The sequence below is a fragment of the Bos indicus genome, chromosome 24 (assembly GCF_029378745.1).
Source record: "Bos indicus isolate NIAB-ARS_2022 breed Sahiwal x Tharparkar chromosome 24, NIAB-ARS_B.indTharparkar_mat_pri_1.0, whole genome shotgun sequence".
Lineage (NCBI taxonomy): Eukaryota > Metazoa > Chordata > Mammalia > Artiodactyla > Bovidae > Bos > Bos indicus.
This window is the reverse complement of record NC_091783.1, coordinates 40,208,374-40,222,004: the sequence shown is the minus strand read 5'-3', so window position 1 is coordinate 40,222,004 and position 13,631 is coordinate 40,208,374. Positions and strand designations below refer to the sequence as shown.

Here is a 13,631-nt window from a genome sequence, read left to right as displayed (position 1 = left end):
ATATGAAATCAACACAGGTTATCAAGACAGCTATTGCTTCCTATATTATTTTTAGGCTGTTAAGTCTTTCCCTTTTGCATCAAGACCAATACTGAAAACCATTAGCAAATTCATAGAATTATAAGCCATCTACTTCTTGAAACCGTAATCGATTACCACTGCTCACAAAGCCTACTTCCCTCTATACATTGTTCAGAAAAAATATATAGATGCCCGAAACTTTCTCTACTTATAGATTTTTGGCGGGGAGAAGGAAATGGCAACCCACTCCAGTATTCTTACCTGGAAAATCCCATGGACAGAGGAGCCTGACGGGCTACCAAAACTAAGAGATTTTTTTAAGTTTATTCTTTAAAAATGAGTATGACTGACATAAAAAATTTACAGTCTTAACAGAAGACACAGACTAAGTTTTTAAAATTTATAAGATGGTGTATTATAAGGATAAAAGTGTAAGTAATACACAATTTATAAAGCAGAAACTGAAGGTCTTTCCCATCTGTATCCCATCACATTGTTCTACGAGATGCTTTGTTTTCGTGCCACTCAAAATCATGTCATAGATATCTTTTCCATGCCAACACAGACATACCATCTCAATGGCTGCATGGAACAGAATAATTTATCTTAGAAATTAAGCAAACATGCAGATATACCTCAGCACTGCAAATATGTGAAGAAGTGAGAAATCTGGGAACTATTAAGTGAATCTTAGAAGATAAGGAACATATGTATTTAGGATTAACAAGGACTGTTTTCATTTACTACAGTTTCTTACTCATGCAAAGGGAATACTGGTGGAATCTCAGAGAAGAGATCATCATAAACTGCTGAGAGCAGGGCGATTAGATGTGCAATGCAGGTCATGAACATCTGCGTAACACACTGGTCTCATCTGAGACAACCCACCCCAAAAATCCTTTAATTGCAACGGTCAACTGTTTTTTTTGGCAAAGAAGTCAGACAGCATTTTTGGGATAAGCACATTTGGAAGGGTTCTCGCTTGTTTGGTGAGGGATCCGAATACTTCCCCTTCACCCCAGGGTAGAGTAGGGACCGTGACCTTCCAGTCCTGAAGTATTACATAACTGCAACGTTCCGGCTCATCCAACACTTTGAGGAGACTTACAGCTTCATACCTCACCATATTAGGATAAACAGAGCTTCAGCTTCATCAGCTGTTGGTAATTTTTTACTCCCAAAACAATACCAGGAAAACATTATATGGAAAACAGAATGAGACCGTTACACAGCACTATATAGCAACTTATGTTGGGAAAACACCATGAGGTTTAAAATTAGATTTTCAGTGGATGGTTAATTACCATAAAGTCAAAGTGCCATTAATAAAAAAAAAATTATTCCATTTCTCCTCCATTATCTTTTAAGAAATACCTTAAACGTAACTAACATGTGAGTGTAATTCTCCTTTCATTCCTTATCATACCACTATTGTCATATATGTTACTTCTTCACGTTTATATCCCACAATAGTTATTATAAAATCCTTATAGTATTTGTCAATCATTTATGAAAACGGTAAGTGAAAATAACTTTTTGTCATCTTTTAAAAACACTGACTTAAAAAATGCTGAACTTTATCAAGCTCACATAAATCAAAAAAAGTCAACAATTTTTAAAAAGTTAAACAAGTAGACTTTTACGTTTATCCTTTCTGATGTGCTTCATCCTCCCTACAAGGCAATGTGGCTATAACAGATCACTCTAATCGGTTTTGCCAACCTCCTCTGGTATTTCTTCAGCATTTCTTGTACTGTGGATATGCTGGCAACAAATTCCCTCATGTTTCCTTCTGATTGTGTCTTTCATTCACTTTCATCTTGGATTCATATGTTTACTGGGCACAGGACTCTAGGCTGGCAGTTTTTATTGTCTTTATAATCCTTTTAAAGCTGTCATTTCATTGTTATCTGTATTCTTGATTCTGATGAAAAATCATTTATAATCCTTGTTGATATTCTTCTACGTATAATGTTTTTCCTCTCTAACTGCTTTTAATACATTTTTTTTCCTTTAGCTTTTGTTTTTAGAAGCTTAATTATGAAATGCCTAGATTGTGATTTTATTTCTATTTATTCTGTATTGTGGCTCAGTTGGTAAAGAATCCACCTGCAATGCGGGAGACCTGGGTTCAGTCCCTGGTTTGGGAGGATCCCCTGGGGAATGGGAAAGGCTACCCACTCCAGTATTCTGGCCTGGAGAATTCCATGGACTATATATATAGTCCACGGGGTCGCAAAGAGTCGGACATGACTGAGCAACTTTCACTATTTTGCTTGAGGTTTGCTGAGCTTCTTGAATCTATGGGTAGATGTATTTCATCAGTTTTGGGGTAGTCTTATCCATTTTTTCTTCAAATATGTTTTCTGTCCAAATTTCTCTCTCTTCTTCTGGAACTCCAACAACAACCATTTGACGTTGTCCCAAGTGTCCTTCACAATATGCTTCGCTTCTCCCCAGCCCTCACCCTTTGTGCTTCAGTTTAGAGAATCTCTACTACCCTGTCTTCAGTTCCCTTCTCTTCTACGTGTTGTGTCCTTATATGTCCACCTTGTGAATGCTTCAATTCCAATACTGCGTTTTTTCATATCAAGAATGTCCAATTGGTTCTTTCTAAAGGTTCTATTTCTCTGTTGACATTATTCACCCTTCCCCCCTTTTGTCTCTCTTCTTTAACAGATTTATTGTTGTCATTTAAAAGTTTTCGTCTCTTAGCGCCAACACCGCTGCTGTCAGTGCATCTGCTAATATTGATCAAAAAACAGTCAATTGCTTATGGGTTATATCCTCCTGTTCGTTTACAAATCTCACAATTATTTTGTCGTATGGCAGACATTATGTTTTAAAGAACTCAAGGACACAGGAATAAATAGTAAGATCCCCAAGAAGAGCAAGCCTTCTGTCTGGTGGCTGAAATGAGGTACAGATCACTCCAATCCATTAAGGAGCTGAAGTGGGTCTGAGCTGAGTTGCAATTTTAACCAGTTTTAGGTTACCGCTGGTTCCAAATGCTTTGAGGAGGAGATTCGCCCTGTGTGTATTACAGGTCCCTCTCTCAAGAGGGCTTTAGGATAAACACCACAGGATTACAGGAATTGCTGTCTACTTTAGAGCCTTTATGAGCAAAATCCCAAGGGAGAGAGTTGTCAGACGTGGAGAACCAGCTCTGCAATTTAAGCCTTGACAGATTCCGGCCTCCGTGCTGTCTCCTCTCCCCGTAAAGCCCCTCTGTTGGGCAGGTGTCATCGTCTGCCCAGCAGCGCAGAGACTCCAGGCGAGACACACACAAAGGAAGGAAGTGACTTCTGGGCTTTGCTCACTAGGAAGATCTCTTCCCTCCTGGAACTGAGCTCCCTTAGACTTCTTTGTGTCCAGAGCTCTCCACTATAGCTCTTAAAACATATGATTTTACATGCATCCTCTCTTCTGTCCTTGCAACAGTGAGAAAGATAATCAGCCATAACCTAGTGTTCATTCTAACTGGAAGCGGCACTCCCACAGAACACTGTAAAACACATCAGGGATTTTTTAAATGTTGCATTTGCTAACGAACCGCTTGTTCTGTCCAGTCACAAGTTCAGCTGTTTTTAGTGTAGTCCACAGAGCATTTATAAGACATACTTCTTGCTAAGAAATCCTTACTCTGTGGCCTTTACTATTTCTAATTTTATAAAGAATTTCACACAGAACAATTTACTGTCACACACATTCCATCATTTGACCCTTATCTGAACTCCATGAAGTAGTCAAAGCAAGTATTACATGTCTCATCATACAACAGGGACAGGTTATGGAGAGTAAAGTGAAGACACAGTAACTTCCCGCCACGAATACCACAAAATGCAAATTCTTGCCTCTGACTTTGAGGCCGGCATTTCTGTCCCCAGCTGTCTGATCCATCTCACCTTCTATCGCTCTCCCCTGGCATTAGCACCAGGCCTGCTCATCTCTTCTCAGTTCTTCTAAAACAGCCAAGGTCTTCCTGCCCTTAGGGAATTTTCTCTTACTGTTTTTTTCTGCCAGGAACATTCTGTGTCTTTCCACGGCAAGATGCTTCTCGTCACTCAGCTCCTAATGTAAATGTTACCTCCTCAAGACAATTTAGAGAAAAACTCTAAAGCCTAGTGAGTTCAGGTTTGAATGTGGACTCCGCCACTTCCTAGAGCAAGCTCTCAACCTTGAGCAAGCTGCTGAGCCTCTGGGCCTCCATTTACTAATCTGTAAAATGGAATATGAATCACATACATGCTCTGCATTATTATGAGGATTAACTGAGTAAATATATGTAAATGCATGGCACATATTTAGCTAACTTATTAGCATTCCTATGGCTAGGTATACGGTCAGGCTATAAAAGGCACTAAAATGTTACTAGGAATACAATGAAACAAATAAAACTGCACTTAATCAGAACTCATCTCTGATCCAACCCCATTCCCAAGCCTGGTTTCTCCAACTCCTTTAGGTCAGAGTGATCACCTGACACAATTCTGGCCAAGTCACATAAGAAAAGTCTCTTTCCATGGTTTCAGTGTAATCTTTTGTTTTCCTGATTTCACTGCTATCCTTTTCTCTTCCTTCTTTACTGGAATGTAGACAAGATGACTACTGCTTCAGCAGCCATCTTGCAACCATGAGAGAAAGGTTATGAAATTGCACGAATCAGCCTTGATATTACTGAATCTCAGAAATAACCCCAGAGGTTGCCTATTCTCTGGACTTCCAACAATGTGAGAAAAAATAAACTATTTTAAAAAACTACTCTATGTTGTTGTCATTACTATTTGCAGTCCAAATGATTCCTAACTGACATAAGTAGAAGGAATACTTTAATGAGTAATTTGGGGTGGGGTGAGATGAGACACCACCTCCACCCCACTCAGGGGAATATTCAAGTAAGATTAGTCAGTCAGTAATGTGCCTCCTAAAGGAAAGTGGGATTAATACAATGATTTTCCACTTTCAGTTCAGTTCAGTTCAGTCACTCAGTCGTGCCCGACTCTTGGCGACCCCATGAACTGCAGCAAGCCAGGCCTCCCTGTCCGTCACTAACTTCCGGAACCTACCCAAACTCATGTCCATTGAGTCAGTGATGCCATCCAGCCATCTCACCCTCTGTCATCCCCTTCTCCTCCTGCCTCAATCTTTCCCAGCGTCAGGGTCTTTTCCAATGAGTCAGCTCTTCGCATCAGGTGGCTAAAGTATTGGAGTTTCAGCATCAACATCAGTCCTTCCAATGAACACCCAGGACTGATCTCCTTTAGGATGGACTGACTGGATCTCCTTGCAGTCCAAAGGACTCTCAAGAGTCTTCTCCAACACCACAGTTCAAAACCATTAATTCTTCATCACTCAGCTTTGTTTATAGTCCAACTCTCACATCCATACATGACTACTGGAAAAACCATAGCTTTGACTAGACAAACCTTTGTTGGCAAAGTAATGTCTCTGCTTTTTTATATGCTGTCTAGGTTGGTCGTAACTTTCATTCCAAGGAGTAAGCATCTTCTAATTCCATGGCTACAATCACCATCTGCAGTGATTTTGGAGCCCAGAAAAATAAAGTCTGACACTGTTTCCACTGTTTCCCCATCTATTTGCCATGAAGTGATGGGACTGGATGCCATGATCTTCGTTTTCTGAATGTTGAGCTTTAAGCCAACTTTTTCACTCTCCTCTTTCATCAAGAGGCTTTTTAGTTCCTCTTCACTTTCTGCCATAAGGATGGTGTCATCTGCATATCTGAGGTTATTGATATTTCTCCTGGCAATCTTGATTCTGGCTTGTGCTTCATCCAGCCCAGCGTTTCTCATGATGTACTCTGCATTTAAGTTAAATAAGCAGGGTGACAATATACAGCCTTGACGTACTCCTTTTCCTATTTGGACCCAGTCTGTTTTCCACTTTAAGGGTAGCCAAATTATAAGCCTGACCTCATGTCTTGGTCTGGTCTTGATCAGTGCAATCAGTCATGTACGACTTTCTGCAACCCTATAGACATAGCCCACCAGCTTCCTCTGTCCATGGGATTCTCCAGGCAAGAATACTGGAGTGGGTAGCCATTCCCTTCTCCAAGGGATCTGCCCAACCCAGGGGTCAAACCCATGTCTCTTGTGTCTCCTGCATTGGCAGGTGGATTCTTTATCACTAGCCACACCTGGAAAGCCCCAGTACACGGTAGAGTTAAACTTCAATCTTGCTGTAGATATCCCTGCCTAGATATACAGGGAATATATCTATGTTGCTCTCAATTCAAACATAATCCAAGATATTTTAGGAAGAATGTATCAAAAGCAAAGATTTCCCCTTCTCTCTCCAAAAGAAGAGGACTGAATTCCCCTTCATCACAGTCACTGAGTGATGCTGGTGGTGGCACAGCCTGGCCATCTTGAGAAATCATCTTGGATGCTGACCACGCCGGGGCCTGTGCAGCAGGGCTCCTGCAAGAGAAACCTCTCACTCTCTGGGACAGACGCTGGGCACAGCCAGGGTCATGCAGCTGTCTGCCCTCTCAGCTTCCTGGGGAGGCCACCCAGGATGATAAAGACAGAGGATAAATACCTTGTTTTCAGGCTCTGGCTTCTCAATATCCTTGGATTCTAACATGCTTATAAACAAGCTCAACTTGGACGCCTTGGAGAAAGCACTTGAAAGGCAATGGTGATAAAAAGAAGCTATGGTTTCAGATTAACAGGAGCGAGAGCACAGAGGAGATGCCCGCTCTTTCCCTGGCCCCCGACTCGGTCTCTCGCTATCATTCTGGCAGCCTCTCCTTCGCCGCCTGCCAGCCCCGTTTTCTGTTCTGTTCCCACCTTCCTCCGCTCTCTGAGAGGAGTGAGGAGACAGCTGATGAAGCCTTTCCCTCAGAAGGTAAACAGGTCTGCCTGAACCTCCCTGTTGGCAGAACGAGATACAGAAAAATGTGTTTGTAGATTAGGGGAGGCTTAAAACAGCAAACAAATCTCAGTCACTCAGCATGGAATATTTGAAATGGTTTTGCAAGCTAGAATTCTTTTTTAACCAACTGAAGTGCAGAGCAGCAATTAAATTCTTATGCAGCTATATATCACTTTTGAGCACAGGCACTGGGCTAGAAATGGGAAAAGTGACAATGAGGAAATAACTTCCAACGATTACACGCTGCACCCCAGTGTTTATGAAGCAAGGGACTCAAATGGGGCCACAGTGGGGAATGGGGGGCGGGAAAGGAGGAATGAACACATGGAATACAGAGGGTCTGCGGGCAAGGAAACCGTTTCGTATGACACCGTGTTGTTGTAATTGCTGTTCAGTAGATAAATCGTGTCCGACTCTTTGCGACCCCATGGGCTGTAGCCCACCAGGCTCCTCTGTCCACAGAATCCTCCAGGCAAGGATACTGAAGTGGGCTGCCATTTCCTTCTACAGGGGATCTTCCCAACCTAGGGATTGAACCCGTGTCTCCAGCATTGGCAGGTGGATTCTCTACCACTGACCCACCAGGAAAGCCCATACACTCGTCCAAACCCAGAGAATGTAAACTATGGACTTTGGGTGATTGTGATGGGTCAATATTGGTTTGTCAGTTGTGACAGATGAGCCACTCTGGTGGCGGTGCTGTTAACGGGGGAGGCTGGGCACGTGAGGGGGGCAAGAAGTGTATGGGAAATCTCTGGTACTTCCCCATAATTTTGCTGTAAAACTAAAACCGCTCTAAAAAGATAACATCCTTTTTTAAAGTACTTGGGAATTTCAAAGTAAAGGCAAACTTCAGAAAAAGCAAAAAGAATCAAATTTTCAAAAAGGTCCATGGGTTTAGAAAGAAGGAAAGCTATTTCTATGAAAAGTCACTGGTTGTTCTGAGCAAAGGATAACAATCACAGATGGGAACTGTCATATCTGCTCAAACAATAATCATGTAAACAAGAGACAGGCTGAAATGTGTGCTGTGCAGGCAGAGGAAACCACCGCAGGTGAACGTTCTATTTTCTGTTTTAAAACTAATATGCAGTTTATGAGTTTGAGGTATATATTGAGGTTGAGGTATATACTGATTTTGGTGAAGCTCACTCAATCACACAAGTGACTTCTATCATATTATCTATGAGGATAAGCCACAATTATGAGTGAATAACTAGTTTGGTGATACCTAATCATCCCTCAGAGGCTCTTTTTTTTTTTTTATTAAATTAGGAGATGTTCAGGAAAGACTCTGTAAAACAGAATGCAAGCAGAAAGCAGCTCTCCCACGTTCTCTAATAGAAATCTATCCTTTATCCATTCAGCGACATGTGTCATCACAAGTCTCCATTGTGCTTCTCAGATTACTATTCTTCACGTAACCTGGGTAAATAAATTTTAAAGGCTGTATTTTTATATCAAGAGTAAGCTACATACATGCAGACGGTACCACTCTAATGGCAGAAAGTGAAGAGGAACCCTCTTGATGAGGGTGAAAGAGAAGAGTGAAAAAGCTATCTTGAAATGCAACAGGAAAAAAATACTAAGATCATGGCATCTGGTCCCATCACTTCATGGCAAATAGATGGGGAAAAAGCAATGACAGATTTTATTTTCTTGGGCTCCAAAATCACTGCAGACAGTGACTGCAGCCCTGAAATTAAAAAACACTTGCTTCTTGGCAGGAAAGCAATGACAAATCTAGACAGGGTATTAAAAAACAGAGACATCACTTTGCTGACAAAGGTCTGGCTGAGGCTGAAGCTCCAATACTTCGGCCATCTGATACGAAGAGCCAACTCACTGGAAAAGACCCTGAGTGGGGGAAATTATGTCCCTAGTCAAAGTTTTCATTAAAGAACAAGAGGAGAAGAGGGCAACAGAGGATAAGATGGTTGGGTAGCATCACAGACTCAATGGACATGAATTTGAGCAAACTTTGGAGACAGAAGAAGACAGAGGAGCCTGGCATGCTGCAGTCTCTGGGGTCACAAAGAGTTGGACACGACTTAGCAACCGAACAATAACAACAAAGCTATAGAAACCCCATATCTTTTAGTACCAAACTGCAGAACTACAGTGTACACTTTATTACATACTTTTGAGGAGCCTGCTGTGGCTGTATTGCTATGTCTGACTTTCAAAGTGATTAAACAGATGAGCCCCCCATTCTGGTGTCCTCTGGGGTCTGCCTTTGTTTTCCAGCTCCCCGTGTGCCTCTCTGTGCTGTGATGATTTGCTGGAACACAACTGGCGACCTCTGTTTCCCCCACATCTCTGGTCTCTGTTTACTGTCATTATTACCCAGCCATTGACACTCAGCGATGAAAGGAGAAAATGTTATTCTACAGCCTCCTTGTGCTGTTTTTCAATTTCTTTTGTCTGTTGCCTCTCTCCAGCTCCAAAAGTTCAATAATACCAGGACAGAGGCACACACAGGATCTCTGGGATTATCAGGCAGTCTCTTTGGCTGGTGTCCCACCCAGTCATTCTCCACGTGGATGGGCCTTAAAGAGCTCTATGGTTCTTCCTGACAAGGCTTTCCCTGAAGTAGAACTGGCCTTTCTCGTGGGGCCTTGGAACCAGCTCAGCTTTAACCTGTTTGGTATAGAATGAAAAGCAGAACATAAATCCAATGTATTACATTCTGATGGGAGTGACTGGCCTCTGGATAAATAATTACTAACATTCTTAGATTTCTCTCCTTTCACAGTATACTTTTCTACACTCAGACTCACATCATGATGGCTTTCATGCCACAAGGTCCATTTGAACAATTACTGTTTGGTGTTCCACTTGTTTTCACTGTCTAACTTTAAGACGACTGTTTCCTAACTTCCCTACAAACAGCTTTGAACTGGAGAGGCATTAGTAGGGTTTCCAATGAAACAGAGGATCCAAGGATTTGAGAGCTGAGAGGAATCTGAGAAATGCCAATAAAACACCACATTTTATAGATAAGAAAAATGAAGCTCAGTGAGCTCAAGTAACTTCTCCAAAATCACACAGCTAATTACTGAGAACTACAAGGACAGGGAAGCATGGTGTGCTTCATGGGGTTGCAAAGAGCCAGACACGACTTCGCGACCGAACAACAAGAACTACACACCTGGCCTCCTGATGCCTCATTCCATGCTCCTTCCCCCATGACCATCAGTCTACTAATTCATTTACACTTTATTCTTTACTCACTCACCACACAAATTAAAACAAAATAAAGCTGCACACTTTCACACTGGAGATTATCCTCTGTGTCCCCTTAATGTATTCCGGAAACAGCACATGATAAAATAGGTGGATTATATTTTTGTCATAAAAATGTTGGAAATTATGTCCCTAGTCAAAGTTTTCATTAAAGAACAAATAGACCTATATGCAAAAGTGTCCCACAAAATAAAGATTAAAAAAGAAAAAAAGGCAAGTTTCTCTAAAAGTTCACTAATAATATTGACAAGTATAGCAGACCAAATACACTAAGATGTATATAAAATATCGACAGTTAACACACATTAAATACATCTGCTATATAGCCAATAGAAAAGGGATATATTAGCAGTATTAAACATAAGTCACATTTTAAATTTTCTATTGATTGGTATATTAGAATACATTAGACTTTATTGAAGAGTCAATAATTTATTCTATTTTAAAACTATCCAAGGAAGTAGAAGCTAAGACTGCCATTTAACTCAGATTTCCTCACGGCATGTAGAGACAATTTCCGAGTACCCTAGCCAGGTTGAGCTACAATAAATTGTACAGTCACACTTTTATTATGATCACCATTAGCAATCATCACCACCAGTCATCCAGCTGAAGGCATTTTGGATTAGCTCTCTACCTCATCCTGTCCAATTTACTCAAGACACTGTTCATCATCAGATAAATTCCTTGAGCAGATCCAAGAGCCAGCAGTCAGAGCACTTCACACTCTCTAAACGCTGTAAAAACAACTGTCAGGACAAGGGTCCTCAGAGCCCTCTCACAGGATGACAGGCACAGGCCTGTAACCTGAATGCCCATGTTAAACATGAGCTTTGGAAAGACAAGAGCTGTTATGGTCTCACTTCCATACTGGCTGGCTTGTGGTGAGCTTCATGTGGTGGGGCTCTCGTAGCCAATACCTCTGAAGCTGGCGATGAAGGCCCTCAGCCGTTCAGTATGTAATCCCTGACAGCAGACAAGGCAACTACACGCCCGCGATCAATACTTTAGGCCACTGGTGTTGGACAGGGATTTCAACATCCGTCATCTTAACCAGGTGAAGCTTTTCCTTTCCAAGAGGAGTACACCAGCCAGGAAGCTTTCCCTCCTCGAAGGCTTACTTACTATTCACTCACTTTCTAAGAACAGTACCTTCTTTCTTTACCACTGACTGGGATTAATTATGATAGTCAATACTCTCCTGAACAGACTCTGTTATGAGCAAATCCACCAAGCTTTCATCCCCTTAAAAAAAATTACAAATGACACAAAGGAATTAGGTCTTGCATTTCACTGTATCTTTTCATTTCTTTTAAAAAGAAGCTGCCACTTAATATTTTGGCTTTTATTTTCTTTGTTGAATGGGCAAGAGAGTTTTCATTTCTGCTTCCAATTTCCATGCAAAAGCTCTTGTGTGTGTGTGTGTGTGTGTGTGTGTGTGTGTGTAGTCTCTCAGTTGTGTCCAACTCTTCACAACCCCGTGGACTATACTTGTAGCCCACTAGGCTCCTCTGTCCATGAGATTCTCCAGGCAAGAATACTGGAGTGGGTAGTCATTCCCTTCTCCAGAGGATCTTTCTGACTCAGGGATGGAACCCAGGTCTCCTGCATTGCAGGTGGATTCTTTACTGTCTGAGCCACCAGGGAAGCCCTGCAAAACTCTTACAATAAAGCAAAAATTACCCAGCTTTTGCTTAATAGGTTATTTGTATTTCAGAAGAGCTATAAAATTGAAGTCTACCAGGGTACCTGCTGTCCCATAAAGCATCTATGTATGGACATAAAAAAGGCTATCTTCTCAGGGGAAAGCGGTTTGCCTAACGGAGGAAGGCTGAACCTCCGCCTCACTTGATCCCTAGATTTTCTTATTCAATAAACAACTGATACAACTCTATTTACTGTCTGAAGTCTATTTAATCTCTGAAGTCTATTAAATGACTCAAACTTTCCCATTTGTTTCCAGTATACAATTCTTCGAGGAAAATGCCAGTGTCCACTCAAACTTTTAAAATCATAAATTCAACAAAAATATTAGCTTTCTTAAGTGTTTCTAAATGTGGACTTACATTATTTCATTGAGGAAAAATGAATTAATTATGGTATGGTTGTGAGTATTAGTTATAGTTAATAGGACTTGGACATGGATTTGAAGCTTCAATACTTTAAGATGTCAATTCTCCTCAAATTGATCTATAGACTTAGTGCAATCTCAATCAAAATTAAAGTCAGATTTCTCTGTAGAAATTGACAGGCTTTCTAAAGTTCACATGGGAATACAGAAAACCTAAAATAGCCAAAAGAACTATGGGAAAAGGGAAATCAGAACACTTGTTACCTAAATTCAAGATCTGTAGAACTCCAGTGAAACATAGCATTATCATCAAATAGGCACACAGATCAATGAAACAGAACAGAGTCCAAAAATAAACCCACAAACATAATGTCCATCCATTTTCAGCACAGGTGCAGAGGGATTCAACAGGGAGAGAATAATTTTTTCAACAAATAGTGCTGGAACAAACAAGAACCATAATCAAAACAAAATATAAATAAAAACAAAACCAGAAACAACTTTTACGCTATATACAAAAAATTAACTTAAAATGGGTCATAGAGCTAAATGGGAAACCCAAAAGTTTTAGAAACTATTATGCTTCTAGAAGAAAACATAAGAGAAAACCTTTGTGACTTGGGTTAGGTGAAGATTTCAAAGAGGTCACAAAAAGCATGATTCATAAAATAAAACTCGAGTTAAAATGTGCTCTTCAACTATACCACTAAAAAAAGAGAATAAAAAGATATATACGACAAGAAAATATTTGCAAATCACATGTCTGATAAGGTACTTGTATCAAGAATATTAAAAAATTTTCAAAATTCATTAATAATAAAAAACAACTGAATTTTTAAACTAGGGTAAAGATTTGAACACTTGACCAAAAAAGGAAATTTTACACAACATTAAGAGAAAAATGAGATTTTATTTTCTCCCCCAAATATCCTCTCCCATCCACGTTGCCACATCACAATAGGCAGAGTTCCATATGCTATACAACAGGTCCTTGTTGGTGATCCATTTTAAATATAGTAGTGTGTACATGACCCATCCCAAACTCCCTAACTATCCTTTCCCCCGGCAACCGTAAGTTCATTCTCTAAGTCTGTGAGTCTCTGCTTTGCAAGTTCATTTGTATCATTTCTTTTTCCACATACAAGGGATGTCATATGGTATTTCTCCTTCTCTGTCGGACTTACTTCACCCAGTATGACACTCTCTAGGTTCATCTATGTTGCTGCAAAGGGAAAATGAAATGTTTTACAGACTGACTGACATAATACTATCTCTGATAGTGTCTGATATTGTCCCTGATCTTACCAGATGAAAATTATCTGCCAACATATGCCACTTACTTTCTTGTGTTACACTGACTTGAAGATAGGACTCACTTCAACTATTAGATTTTAAA

At 40.5% G+C, this 13,631-nt stretch overlaps 1 protein-coding gene across 2 annotated transcripts in view; it reads right to left on the bottom strand.

The window, feature by feature from the left end:
- The window catches only part of ARHGAP28 (Rho GTPase activating protein 28), a 139,387-nt gene that overhangs the window by 61,268 nt on the left and 64,488 nt on the right, over window positions 1–13,631 (bottom strand). The window lies entirely within an intron of this gene.